The sequence below is a fragment of the Puntigrus tetrazona genome, unplaced genomic scaffold (genome assembly GCF_018831695.1).
Source record: "Puntigrus tetrazona isolate hp1 unplaced genomic scaffold, ASM1883169v1 S000000233, whole genome shotgun sequence".
In the NCBI taxonomy this organism is placed as follows: Eukaryota; Metazoa; Chordata; class Actinopteri; order Cypriniformes; family Cyprinidae; genus Puntigrus; species Puntigrus tetrazona.
The window spans coordinates 522,501-537,019 of record NW_025047901.1 but is presented as its reverse complement, the minus strand read 5'-3'; positions in this window follow the sequence as shown (position 1 = coordinate 537,019).

The window sequence follows — 14,519 nt, the reverse complement described above, 5'->3', positions numbered from 1 at the left end:
TAAAGCTGATTGCAAAAAGTCCAAGGTTTGTGATGCTTTAAAAAGTAGTGTCCCACAAATTGCCTTCAGAGGTTTTTAATATATGCGTGTACACATACAGCCAATGATCACTGTGAATAATTATAATACTTAATCCCTAACCCTAAAATAAGCTATTTTGTACTTCATTTATTTAAACAAACAAACATTACTTCAAATAATATTCTTATGCATGTGAATTTTAAAAAGTAAATAAATCTTTTTGATTTGTTTTAGTTATTGATTACTTGTGGATTTACTTTTAAATATATAATCAAGATATATTTGAATATTCACTTATATTAACATAATATCTCTTTCAAGAATTGGCTGTATAGAGACATCACATACACACACACACACACACACACACACACATGTTACTTTTGAGAGGCTAAGTTCTCTCTTTGATGATTGTAGTTTCTTGGTGAGTCAGGCAAATCAATAAGAGATGTGTAGATATCAGATCATGGCATCAGAACCTCACACACACACACACACACACACACACACACACACACACACACTCCTCCATAATTTTGGTTCATTTATTTTTCATAGCAAGATGAAGATTATTAAACCACATGATATCAGCCTTCATCTGTTTACAGCCTTCAGAAAAGGAGAGAAGTCCGCTTATTTGAGTTGTTTGATGTGTAGAATTTTGACGTCGGTTCTGTATTTAGTGTTTAATCACCATCTCACCATCAGCACAGTCCAGGAAATTGTTGAAATTGCCATTGCTGGCTTGAAGGTTTTAACCTTTTAGGTAAAAGTGTGCCAAGGAGACGCAGGAGACGCACACACGCTCTGCTTTTCCATCGTCAGAGGGCTGGCGTGTGTGTTGTGGTTAATGGACTCTGACTGCGGATAAAGCCTCGTGCTGCAGCGCCCGTCAAAGCCGCGTCTACACGCTGTACCTAAATATCAAACAAAACTCCTCAGGTAGCGCGCCAGGCTAATCGCCACAGACGGCGTGGTCCCCAGCCTTTCACAGGACTGACCCCGCGGCTGCGCTTCCAGAGCCTTTACCTGCCCGTGTGTGTGTGTGTGTGTGTGTGTGTGTGTGTGTGTGTGTGTGTAATGCGCGCTTTCGCTTGCTCGCTGCATCGCAGAAGATTAACTGGGCAGCGTTAATGCTTCGTACAACTCACACCTGGTATAATTAACTTTGCACGAGCCGCTTGTGTGTTTTACTCGAATCCCAGAGGGAGCGCTTATTCCGTCGCTTTAGATTCGACTTTGGATTCCTCGGGAGATCACCCACAAGCCAGAAGAGTGCAGATCTGTAAAAGCGTAGCATTGGATAGCGGTTGAGAAAGCGCTGCGTATTAAGTCTCTTGCTTTCTGCGTGACTTTGCCATCATTCGGGGAAAAGTGAGGCGTGTGACTTGCCTCTCTGACGGGAGGGAGCCATCCGATCCGAATGCCTGACCTCTGATCTCTAGACAGCGTCTGTGCCTTTTCTTCCTGTGTGAACGAGGCACTCGAAACACGAGATTTGACGGGCATGGCAAGTTATTGGTGTTTCTGAGCCTTTGTAGGTCTGTTTGGAGCAGTCACACTTCACAGACGTTATCGGGCGCTCATAATTAGTGAAGGGACTGACCAGTGGAGCGTTTCTCTCAGTAATTAAAGTAATGAAATATTCATTTCTGCCTTTTCTGAGAAGGAGTGGGCAGTTCTATGCAACAGCAGACAGTCTCATCTGCAATTAGCACACACACACCGCGCAGTCTTTTAACCATGTGTGTGTGTGTGTGTGTGGAGTTCCTGTCGGCCTTGAAGGTTACCTTTCCCACTGCTTGTACGGAAATCGACTTGGCCGTAAGTGTTCATCAGTCGCAGGACTCTTCCTGCGAGGTATTTGCATCAAATCAACTCAGTCAAGCTACGAGAAGCTGACAGCAGAGAGACAGACAGCCAGAGAGAGAGAGACAGCGCTGATAGTGTGTGTGTGTGTGTGTGTGTTAGGAGGTTAAAGTGTGTTCAGAGGTGTGAGAGAGATGCATGCACATTCTGAGTGTAAACACAAGAGCCACTGCACTTTGTTCTGCCCGTCTCTCTCTTGAAGCTATTTTCATTTCACACAGGGTCGTGAGAAAGTGTGTGATTGTGGTTTGATGCAGTCATGTTCATGTCTGTTTGACTCTTTGAGGAGGTTTACTTACTTTATAGTTGGAGCTGTGACCCTCTGACGTTACTTTTTTGAATTTCGTTCATCAAGGACACGTTCAGAATTCACAAAAGTGACGACATTTCATTACGTTTTCTGTTTGAATGCACGTTCTTTTATACTTTCTATTTCGGCATCTAATGCGTCTTGAAAAAATAAAATGCATCAGCTGTTTTTCATAAAAATAATTAGTCAGCAAAACTGTATCTAACATTGAGCGATCTTGAGCAGCATATTAGAATATTTCCTTAAGCATCACGTTGTGCTGGAGTAATATTGCTGAAAATTCTCTTTCTTTTTATAGGTACAGTATAACCATCTTAATTTCAATGAATACAAGTCTGTAGATGAAACAGTGGGATTGTTTTTATTTTTAAGTAGTTTTATGGAGTTTTAGATTTTAATCAAATCAAAGCCAGAACCATTTATGGTATTTAGCCTGTGTAAATAATGTGAATGCATTTCTCGACAAAGCACGTTTCTCTGCAAGCACAGATCAAAAGTCGTAGAATAAGAGCTTACCTTTGCTTGAAAGCATTACAGCAGTGAGCTTCTGTTAGGTCGCTTTGGCCAAATGAAAGATGAAAAAGGTTTATGTTTGACATGAAAATGCTCGGCGCAATTGGCTTTCTGGAATATTCCTCAGTGCGGCTTTAGAAGACACAGATAAAGTCGTGAAGTGTTGAAAGTTTTGGTGAATATCTGCTCCAGTTCTGTTCCGTCTGCCACGACTACAAAGCCCAAATGACTGGCGAGTTCATCGAAAATGCCTCAAATCCCCAAGAGGAAAAAAAAAAGAGAGAGAGGAAACGCCTTTGTGGCCAGGCTTTATTAAACTTTTATTCATCTCTCTCAAGCGCAGCCTTGTGCACTGGGGCGTGTTCCTCGACCTGTCTCTCAGGTGAACGCTGTAACCGCTTTATCACGTCACCGGAACAGAACTGGACTCTGTGTCTGTGTTTATCACAGTGACATTAAGAAAAGCACGCCTCTCCCAACAGAGAGACCAATTAAATCGAAGAACGCAGCGACGGAATCTCCCGCGAAGCCAGCAACCGTTTTCACAGGCCCCCAAAAACAGCGGATCCTCTCCAGTAGCGCGATGAGTTAACCGAATTAAACAATTTGTAAACAGATAAAGTCAGTCAGTCAGTCTAAGACTTTCTTTTTTTCCTCCCGTGCAAAACAATTACTAAATTACAGTACATAAAAAAACTGTTCTCGGCGGTATTTATGCAATCAACATAGCAAGAAACAAAACAATTTAATGTGGAAAAATCATCATTCATCTACATTATAATTGCCGCTTTCCTCATGTACACGTGCAGTTAATTAAAATTGTGATTAAATCCATCTCTGCACGCCTAAGATGTCTTTCTCAGAAACAGGTGAGTACGGAATTTAAAAGTAAAGAAAAAAAGCGTGAATTGGCATTGGAAATTGAGAAATTGCCTGCAAGAATCGAGTGTTAATTTCGTTCTCTGATGAGGTGATTTACCTGTGGCGGCTCAGCGAGACTCATCAGCGCCTTTCCCAGCATGCACTTTATGAATGTGTTTGCCTAAATATTTGAAGTGTTTTAAGGCAGAGAGCTGCAGTTACTGCCACCGCTGATGGCTTCAAACCCGGGCTCGTCTCTTCTGACACGCGCTTTCAAGCGTGGATTTAACAGCCAATCAAGAGAATGTTTATCTGCTGTCTAAGCAGCTCGGAGACAATAATACGCCAAGCGTGCTTTCTAAGGGCACTTGAGATCCGGCTGGCGGTGCATTCTAGGAACAGAAGGACACACTGATGATAGACTTTCATCTGAACTCTCACCGCTCTAATTATCAAGCGCTCGTCAGATGGAAATGCTGATTACAGAGATTTATATCGCTGCGCTCAGAGTTTCATCAGTTGGATTTACTTGGGCTCACGAGAGTCTGATCTTGTGGGCAGAAAGCATTCGGGCGCTTGAAATCTCGGGACATGCAAATCAAAATGCACATCACCTGGCGTTTCCCGTACCTTTCTGCACAATAAATATAGATGCTTTAGCAAACCGGGAAAGAAAAGAGTGGTGTAGGATTTAGTTTGAAACTATCTTAACTTTACAGATAAATCTGAAGAAACAGCGAGCAATGCATTGAATTGCATGTAAAAAGGATTTTTAGCAATTTCTATTTTTATTAGTTTTTTTAACAATTGTTATTATTTATATACAGGTTTGTTTGTTTTACACTGTGCTCAACAATCGGAAAATGATTTGTTTATTTTAGAAACTGATAGTGAATTTCACATATAATAAAAAAATGGCAAGCAAAGCAAAATTTTAATCTAAAAGATGTATTTTCCTTTAGAAAGTCGCTCAGATCCTCTTGGTTTTATTTACAACTTCTAAAAATATTGTTTTGGCAAGTAAAACTGTATACAAAAATGTATACATTTACAATTGACTGCATAAGTGATTTAAATGTGAGCTTTTTTTAAGTATAAACATTTTCTTATAGGAATTTACTTCATGCATTTGATTTTATTTATTTGTTACAGTGCATCTCTCATACAATGTGCGTCATTTTGCATCTCTTAAATGAGGTTATATAATCCTTGCGTGTTCATGAATGGATACATTTTTAAATGCGTATCTTTATTTTGTAGTGGAAAGCGTATTTCCATTAAATAATACAAAATGCAAAATGTCTGAGAAGAAAAACAACATGTTACACACTTCAGCATTCTCACTCTTTCATTTCTCACCAGAGAGTTTGCTAAAACACGCACACACACACACACACACACACACAGTTTGCGCTGTGTTTCATAAATACTGAGCGCCCAACATTCGCAGCAGTGTGACAAATTGTTGCAGCTTTTCTAAGGTGTATGCTGGTGTCAGGGTGTGTTTGTAGTGCTGTGTGTTTGCTGTGTTCTGAGATTCAAGTGTGCTTCTGTTCAGCATGTCAAATGTAGCCCACACACAGCCGCATATCTCCAAAGACCCCAAACACAGCGGACACACACACACACACACACACACACGCAGCCCGCGCGCATGCACGCTTCCCAGAATTTCCCTTTATTATGATTTCATCCCTATTCCTCTCGGAGTCACTCGACTGCTTGGGTCGTGTGTGTGATCTGACAGGTATTCCAGGCGTAGGACCTTTACTTGAGCTCAACATACTGCAGCTGTCTCTCACACACACACACACACACACGTTGTGCATGGGCTTTGTGTAACCGAGCTGGATGCTGGTTTGAATGCTTTCCTCTTTAGTGTTGAGTTGATTTAGGAAGCATACTTGTGTTTTTGCACGTGAGGGGGGAATTGTTTTTAGTTTTAGCGATCGTTTAGACAGTATCCGTGAGATACGGTCCATCACTGAGATTCTTCCTTTTTTATCAGTTATCCAGATCCGGAGCATGAATTGGTTTCATCCGTGGAGTCATTTCTCATTAATTGATATAATTACGCAGCGCTTTCTCCACGTGAAATGATTGACTCGTCTTTACGTGCCAGGGCTGCGATGACAGGCTGAGGTGAATATATTTACAACGCGAGATCGTGAGAAAACTATTTAACTCAACGTGTGGATTCCATGCATAGAAAATAAGACACAGATTGTCAAGAAGACAATAGTAAAGTGTATTTTATATGCACAGAAGCGTGCATCTGTGCTCTGCTTAAATCTAACACCGAATTGATTTTTCCAATAAAGGCCCTTTTATAATGCACAGATGCTGAAGCGATCCTTAATATTTTGACTATTTATGATCTTAATATTTTCTGCCAATTACGACATAATTGATAGTATGTTCCTAAACTGCACATCGTTTCTTTAATTCCACGTAACATCAGATTTACTTGCTTTCTATGATTTAATTTAGTAAACGTAATGTTATGTTATTAGCACACACCGCTGTTTTAGTTCTGTTTGAGTTTGTTCTTTATTCCTCAATGCATTTAACTTTAAAAGAGACAGAAAAGACATGTATAATGTTCATAAATGCTGCTCTTTTAAACTTTTTTTATTAATCCGTGAATCCTAAAATAAATGTATGCATCAGCTCAACAGTTTTCAACATTGATAATAATCAGAAATGTTCACGATTTTATTGAAATTATTCTGATTTCTGAAGATCATGTGACACTGAAGACTGAGTAACCCTTTAAATTAAATTTTAACAGATATTCACACAGTTACTTTAAATAGTAAAAATATTTCACAATTTTGAGCAGACTGGTCTTCAACAACTGCAAACTTTTGAGGCGAGGCTTTTCTATTTATCCGCAGCAATTTAATCAGAAATTTTCCAAATATGCAGCGCGCCAGAACTTACGTGCATTCTTCTGATTTTTTAATTCGCAGCTTACTCTCCATTGTGGGTCTGTCTATCAGCAAACGTGCAACTATAGAGCCCAAACAAAGTGGAAGCGCACGAGGACGCGGCTCTGTGAAACAACTAGTGTTGAGTTCATTTTCTGGGCATTTTTCAGGCGTAGTAGATGTAGGTGAGCATAATTCATCCTAATCCTGCGTGAGCTCCTGTTCAGTGTGTGATAGGCGGAGAGCAGCCCAGAACACACACTCACACACACACACACACATGCCTTGAAGTGTGTGTCTGCGTAGAGAGAGAGAGAGAGAGAGAGAGAGAGAGAGCGGAGTAGTACGGGAGTATTGCTGGATTTCACAGGTAACTGGATTACGTGGGCACATAATTGATCCATTTGGGGGAAAATGACGGAGCTCTAAGCTTTGGAAATGGAGTTTATGAAACAGGCATTCGTGAAATTCAAAGGAATCAATATGTCAATTTTATTACATCTTCAGGGCAGATGAGTTTTAAAAGAGCCCTGTCTTATTTTCTGTGTGTGTTTCACACCGCAGGAGTCCTAGAAGCGGCCGTTCGCGACAAGCGGTGTTTTATAGCTTCGTTTTAGCCCAGTTTGACCGTCTGCAGAAAAAAAGATGTTTGTCAGAGAACCGATCCCTGCGCCGGAGCCTTTTTAGCGCGCCGACAAAGACAATAAAGCACGCCTCGCTCCTCAAGCCGTCCATTTATAATGCAGGAAAGTGGAGTAAGAGCATTTCTGCATTTTCATCGGTAAAATATTCACATTTCATTTACACCGTCGCACCGACTCGCTTTTATTACCTCAGCGAGCTCCTGCTCTAATTTAAATGAATTATGCAGGCGAAAACTGATGCAAACAGACAGAAATGCGGTGTTGCTTTTGTGCTGTCGAATTAAAAACGCGGCACGAGAAAGCAAGACCCTCAACCCAGAAGAAGAAGGAGAAGAAGAAAGAAGAGCAGGTGGTAAAGAGAGAAAGAAGGAGGCATGCAATTACTCGGCCTGGTTTGCTGGCATTTGTCGAGCGCTATTATACTAGTTCATTTTCCAGGGAAGTTGGTGATGCTTGCATTTTTAATTCTGCGTTCTCTCGCTCGTTCACTGACTGGCATCTGCTATCAATGCTTGGCAGATGCGCGCGAGAACGCCGATTATCCGTCGCTTCGCCGCGCGCATGGCGGCGCTCGGCGTTCTACGCGCACGCATGCGTGTGTATGTGCACGCGGCTGCTGGAATTAATCACGCACGTTAGCGTCGTGCCCGGCTCCTTCGCGGCGGTCGAGCGCACCCGGGGGCCTGAAGCGCGATCAGCGCACAAAGAGTCGGATCTGGATGCGTATCGGAGGAGATCAGATCTGCCGCTTTTTGTGACGGTGGTATTGGCGTCCGAGATTGTTTGCTGTCTGTTGTCAGATAGCCGCCGGACGCCGCTTTCCGCTCTTTCAGAAGCACAAAGACCTTATCGTGGATTATTCTCCAGAAAGCGAACACATACATAGCGAGCGACTCTTCCAGCCTCGGAAGTTTGGCGCCGAGTCGAGGCCCCGGAAAACAAAGCGCCGCACTCGAAGCCGCTGGGATGTCTCGACAGAAAGTCAGATCCGTTTTTAAGAGAGCCTCCATATGAACTCGAACAGTGATATACTCATAAACATGTAACTGCAGAGAAATTAAACATGAAAGAGTGTGAAAACAAGTTCTCCGGTAGTCTCACAGTTCTGCGAAAGTGATTTTTCTTGAGAAAAGTCACATTCGTTTCTTGCATGATCTCAGCTTTGGGAAGAACAACCGGTTTAGATTTACTTTGAAACTCATCAGCTGCTCAGATTTGCAGAGTCGAGTCAACACACACGATTTCAAATATTTCCGTCAAATATCTGAGCTGCTCCGCCACCGAATACTTCTTTACTTTGAGAAAACAGTCTCTCAGAAAGTGCTAGTAAATTTCATAAATAATGTCAAGAAATGGCACGAAGCACGCTGCATTAAATTTGTAATATTATTTTTTTAGTTCGAAATTTCATTTGTGTTTACAACAAAAAAAATATGAATGAGTTCAGCTTTATTTATTAAACTTACTGTTCTTTAAACAGTAACTCTACTGTTTAAACTATTAAACTCTACTCTTCTTACTGTTAAAGCTATATATATATATATATATATATATATATATATATATATATATACATTAAAAATGTAAGTAGAAAGACTAAAATTGTATTCTTTAGTACTCTTGTTAATCTTTCTACTTCAAAAAAAAATAATTTTTACAGTGCATCCATGTTCATTTTAATTTTCTGTTACTGTATGACAACTATTGACTCATTTGTCTCTATTTTTGTCTCCTAAAAACCTTGATGCTTAGATGAAGCATAACTTACACCATCAAAGGGAAACCTCTGAGCAATAACATGCACCTCTGGGGGCGGATGGTAAAGTGTGTGTGTGTGTGTGTGTGTGTGTTTAGACGCTGTTGGTCTAGTGTGTGTAGGCTGGTCTGTGTTCTACTGTACTCTTGCAAGTCGTCAGTAACACGTTGTACAAATGAAACACTTTTTTTTTCACATGGACCAGAATGAAGCGCGTCTTCCCCTCCCTCCGTCTGTTGACTCGTTTCAATAGCTGCACGTCTCTCACACACTGGCGTGTGTCTCCTCTCTCTGCGTCACTGTGAGTCGATCGGCGAAGTGTGTGTGTGTGTGTGTGTGTGTGTGTACCTTGACTTCACACTGATACAGGCCTGTTACTACAGTACCACTGTGTTACTGTACCCATTGCTGTATTTTACTGTATACTTCTACTATAGGCATATTAAGCCATTGTTTTGGGTTTGTTTTTAATATGTCTAGGTGGGTTTAAGTTGTAGCATTTTATTTATTTAATTTTATCTTCATTTTTTTTTAGCACTTAGTTTACTTAAAAGTATGATCCGGCAATTAGCATAATTTAATAAAAAAAAAATTCTTATGATTTTAGTTTTAATTTTAGTCAACGATAATAAACCTGGTGCAAACTAAGAACATCATCACCTCACACGCAGTGCGTAGAATAGGCCAGTCGAGATCATTGTGTGTGTGTGTGTGTGTGTGTGTGTGTGTGTTTGTGTTGTAATTGTGACTCAGGGTGGAGATGCTGTTGACCTCAGATGTGGGTTAAATGCAAATTGAATGAGAATCAGGCAGTGATAATTACGGTGGAGTGGCGAGGGGTCAGTCGAGCAAAAGAGCCCGCAGAGAGAGACTCTCTCCTCCCGCTGTCTGTCTCTGTATCTTCTCACCTAAACACCGCTTTAGGTAAAACTACCTTTATTTGCATTTCTGTTCTTTGCTCGTTGCTGCTTCCAGATAGATCATTTTAAATTGTGCTGAGTTTAACACTTAGAGTTAAAGTAGTGTGTGTGTGTGTGTGTGTGTGTGTGTGGGTGCTGCAGAGTTTAAACGATTCCTCGGTCATGTGTGTTGTTTAGGAGATTGTACACTCACGGATCATAAAGGACGGAAAAAAATCCGGCGGACGAATCTAGTTTTTAGACTTCCTCTCTCTGAGTTTTATTGCGCGTCAGTGTTTATTTCACATCTTAAATGTCATCTGGCTGTGAGATCTCTCTGTGAGCTTTTACAAAAGTTATAGATAACACAAGACACCAAAGTAATCAATACTCTCTCTCTCTCTCTCTCTCTCTCTCTGGCTGTGGATCCATCCTCTTCTAATCAGCAGCAGGTAAAGCCTCCTTTAATATTCATCAGCTTCTTTCATATGCTGAAACACTAGACAGGTGAATCGGATTTATTCATTTATTTTATTAAGTGAAAGTTTTTGCCATTTCTATTGGCGTTGTTTGTTTTTAAACATGTCGCCTGTCGGTTTTCAGTTGCATTTTTTTGTGCTCCGGGTTCATTTTGCCTAAACAAACTTGAGAAACCTCTCCTTTCCAACTAGCTGAAATAAGTTTTATTTGAATACCTGCAATATAAGCGCGCACAAGTGCAGCGGAGCTCACCAGTCTGTCCTGTAACTTTGAACGCTTCCGGCAAATGCATGAATGTAAATGCATGACAGTGCACACACACACACACACACACACACACACACACACAGGTTGTGTTTTTATCCGTGCATGTCCGTACTGGGCGTGTCGAATGCCTTGCACTTAATTACTATTTATTGGAAGTCGCTCATCCTCTTTATCGCCCCTCTAAATAATTTCCGCAAATAAGAGGTTTGGGCTCAGCGTCTCAGCTTGCACCCATCAAAGTTTAATCAGACGCGTTTTAGTTTTGAATAAAGAACACTTAAAAATTTAGATGCAAATTATTCTGCATTATTCATGCTCTCGTCGTCCTTGTAGATTTAAACATTTGCGAGGCCACCTTGATTTGAGTCATTACCTCGACTCGGGCTGCTCCGTCATGAATAAGGTATTTCCTGCAAGTGCAGCACTCGCCTGATGAGCTTTTAAAGTGCCTTTACACTCGCGCGCGCCAGCAGAGCGCATGAGCCAGCGAGCCGGATCCGTCTCAGGCGGCGGATCCTCTGCGGAGCCGCTCTTTAGAACGCCAGCAACTTTACCTGAAAGCCAGAAGAGATCCTCAGAAATAAGCCAGCTTGTGTGAGCAAACTGGAGAATCCTGCTCAATTTGCGCTCCCTTTGTAGCGACAGCGGGGTGAAAGAGCCCTCGAGAGAAGCGCGTCTGAGCTCCTGCGAGAGAGAGACAGACAGTTCTTTTTAATTACTCGACACAGATTGTCGCTGCGCTCGCCATCCCGGATTATTGACTGTTACCTGTACGGACTGACATGTAGGATCAATTGTAATTTGCTTTGGCGTTCCTTCAGATGTGGCTCGAGGATTCTTGAACGCACACACACACACACACACACACACACGCACACACACACACACGGGAGAGGGGTTTTTAGCGAGGTGCAGAAGATGAAGCGGTGATGATATGATTTGAAACATCCTGGCTCTTAGCATCACTTAAATCTACCTACGCAAGAACAAACTGGAGTCTTTAAATTATTCCTTTTCATCTGCATAAACAGCCGTAAAATGATGAAATCTCACGGATCCCAGAAGCTTTTGCTATTAAAGTCTGAAGCGCGGCCCAAATCTGCTCTAATGAAACCGTTGTTTGTTTGTTTGCTGAGAGAAAACCTGAGAGAGAGAGAGAGAGAGAAAGAAAGAAAGAAAAAGAGAGCGTTCCTGTGGCCCCTGCAAGAAAAATAAAGTAGTTGACACAGTGTCTCGATCATCTTTACTACCCGCTGGAAGAATTAATATTTAAACATTCTAATAATCACGGCTTGCCTTGCATGCACTTTTAAGCAAAGCAACAATATTTTTTCACCTGGGGTAACACAATGATTTTTCATCCTGCTGAGTGCAATTTCCCTTTCTAATGCGTCTGTGGAGCTTCCACCATTGGGCAGGCCGACTTTACTCTTTATTATTTCCCACGAAAGAGAAAAAAATATTCATAGAGGTAAATATATTGAAATGAATTTTTCGTGTCCATGAGCAAAGAAGAGCTCAGGCCCGCCGCCTGCAAAGCGGTGTAATGATTGGAAAGAAAAGAAATAAATAAAAACCTGCATTATGGGAGAAAAGTGTGGAAATATCAAAAATACACTTGCGCTGAAATCGGCCGCTATTTGAATATCCATAAAGCCGAACGCCCTTTTTCTGTTCTTTATTTTCCCCGCAATCGCTCCCGACAACCGGGGAGCGTTTCGTTGAGCCGATCGCGTGTCACCTGGTGCGCGGCGCTCGTTTGATTTCTCTCAAAGCCTGTAAACAGGTGGCGCACCTGCCACGCGATCGTGCATAAGCAGACTGAGAAGAAAGGACGCGTAAAAGCGAGTGTGGATATTCCGGCGGAAAGGATGCGTGCGAGATCTGCTGCGTGTCACGAAAATGGATTCCTGAGGCCCGAAGCCTTTGCAATTGATCACGAAAATGAATTGTTGAGTTGCGCGGGCAAATTGAGCGACATAAATAAGAGTTATGATCTCCTCTTCTGTTTATGTGTAGCTGTAGAGTCGAAATGGAAAGAGGCTGCGTGTCTCTGACCTGGACCGCACGGTGAAAATTAACAATATGCTTCTGGTTGGATATGCTGGGGATATAAAATTAAGGAAGAGAGTGGAAATGCTGATGCGTTAATAGCGTTTCTCCTTTTAAAATTCAGCTGCAAAACACGAACAGGCTTTTAGGCGAACTGATTCCAAACACTGATTAAATCGCGCGTCGTGCACACCTTTCCGTCTGGCATTTTTAAGCCCTCTTTAAAATACGTGCACGTTTATTATTATGCATCATTATATCAGCGCATACGATTGAAAATGATTAAATATCGCAATGCAAGTTGACATACATGTAAGCGCATGTCTTAAATATAACACCGACATAACAGTTCTTTGCAGCGATATCGGTTTTACAGCATAAGCACGAGGTGGAAATCTTTGTGAATATATTGTGAAAATACAGACATGTTGAAAGGAACGAACAAATGAATGAATGGATGAATTAATAAATTATTTAATGAAGTTTGCGATTTTTTTTTTTCATCAGTTCAGAACTGATTAGGTGATTCGTTTGGGTCCCAAATAGCAGAGTTTCTGTATTCTTTATAATATATTATTTTTAGTTTGATAATGGTGCTCGTAATGATTAAATATAATGAAATAGGTTCACTAATGTGTCAGGATATATATTAAATATCATGTAGGTGGAAAAGTTCCCAGTCAGCCTTTCATGTCAAATCTCTGTATGACAAAGTCAATATTTGCAATATAGTTGCCAAAAATATGCAGTTTGAAATCATTTGAATTCAGTTTGAATCAGTTCAAACCGCGACGATTCAGTGATTCGTTCCCGTCATTCAAAACAGTTCACCTGAGTCTCCATGCGGCAATTTTATATATCTAAAAAAATTATGCATCAAGTATGTATTTAACCCCCCCAAAAGAATCAAAAAGTCGTTCCCTGAGATATAAATGTTACGGAGCAAATGCAGGTGGAAAAGTTCCCGTAAGCCTTTCATGTCGAACCTCGGTGAAGCTTTACTAAAGCACACGATACAAGCTTTTATGCACTTATTGCTCTCTAGAGCTCTTCAAAGAGATGCGTTTTTTCCTGCGACGTCTCACCTGATTGAAATCAGCAGCAGCTGCGCGCCGTCTCTCATCTGTCGAGGTGGGAAAGAAACAGGCGATTAGTTTCCACTTCACTCCGTTTGAATCTCGTGACGTCTCTGCGGCGCGTCAGACCGGCCTTTGAAAGAGATCGCTCACGCGCTAAAGGGGCTCTGACAGGGCAAGGGCAACAGCCTCGGGTTCATCTCTACCCCACGGCAAAACAGAGCAGCGCTGCTGGCTACACACACACACACACACACACACACACACACACACACACACACACACACACACACACACACACACACACAGGTGAAACCAAAGATGAGCTCTAACACCAGATGACAGATTAAAGGAACAGTTCACTGAAAAACAAGACTCTTCTTCTCTTTCTTCTGTGGAAGATGAAAGAGATGTTTTGCAGAATGTTCACGCTGCTCTTTTACATATTTATATAATTAATGGTTCTCAAAAAAAATACAATAAATAAAATAAAATAGCGACGCTTATAAAGACAAGTATATCAAGTAGTATCAAAAAATCTATCTGAAAGCGATCCAAATTAAATTTTAACAATGACTTTATGGTTATCAGTTTTGGTTCTGACTGTTAAAAACCTTTACTCTATACAATGAAAACTGTATTAGATTTAATGGAAAATTTGATGTAATTCTGCAGTACATCACGATAGGAACAGTGCAATAGAAAAACTAAATTCATGTCATAATTTACAGTAAAGCGCTAATTTTACTGTAATTTGACTTTTAAAACAATGTTTTGTGTTTCTGACACTGTGACCTATATGTGGCTTTCTCATGATGTTATAAATGTAATTTAGTGTATT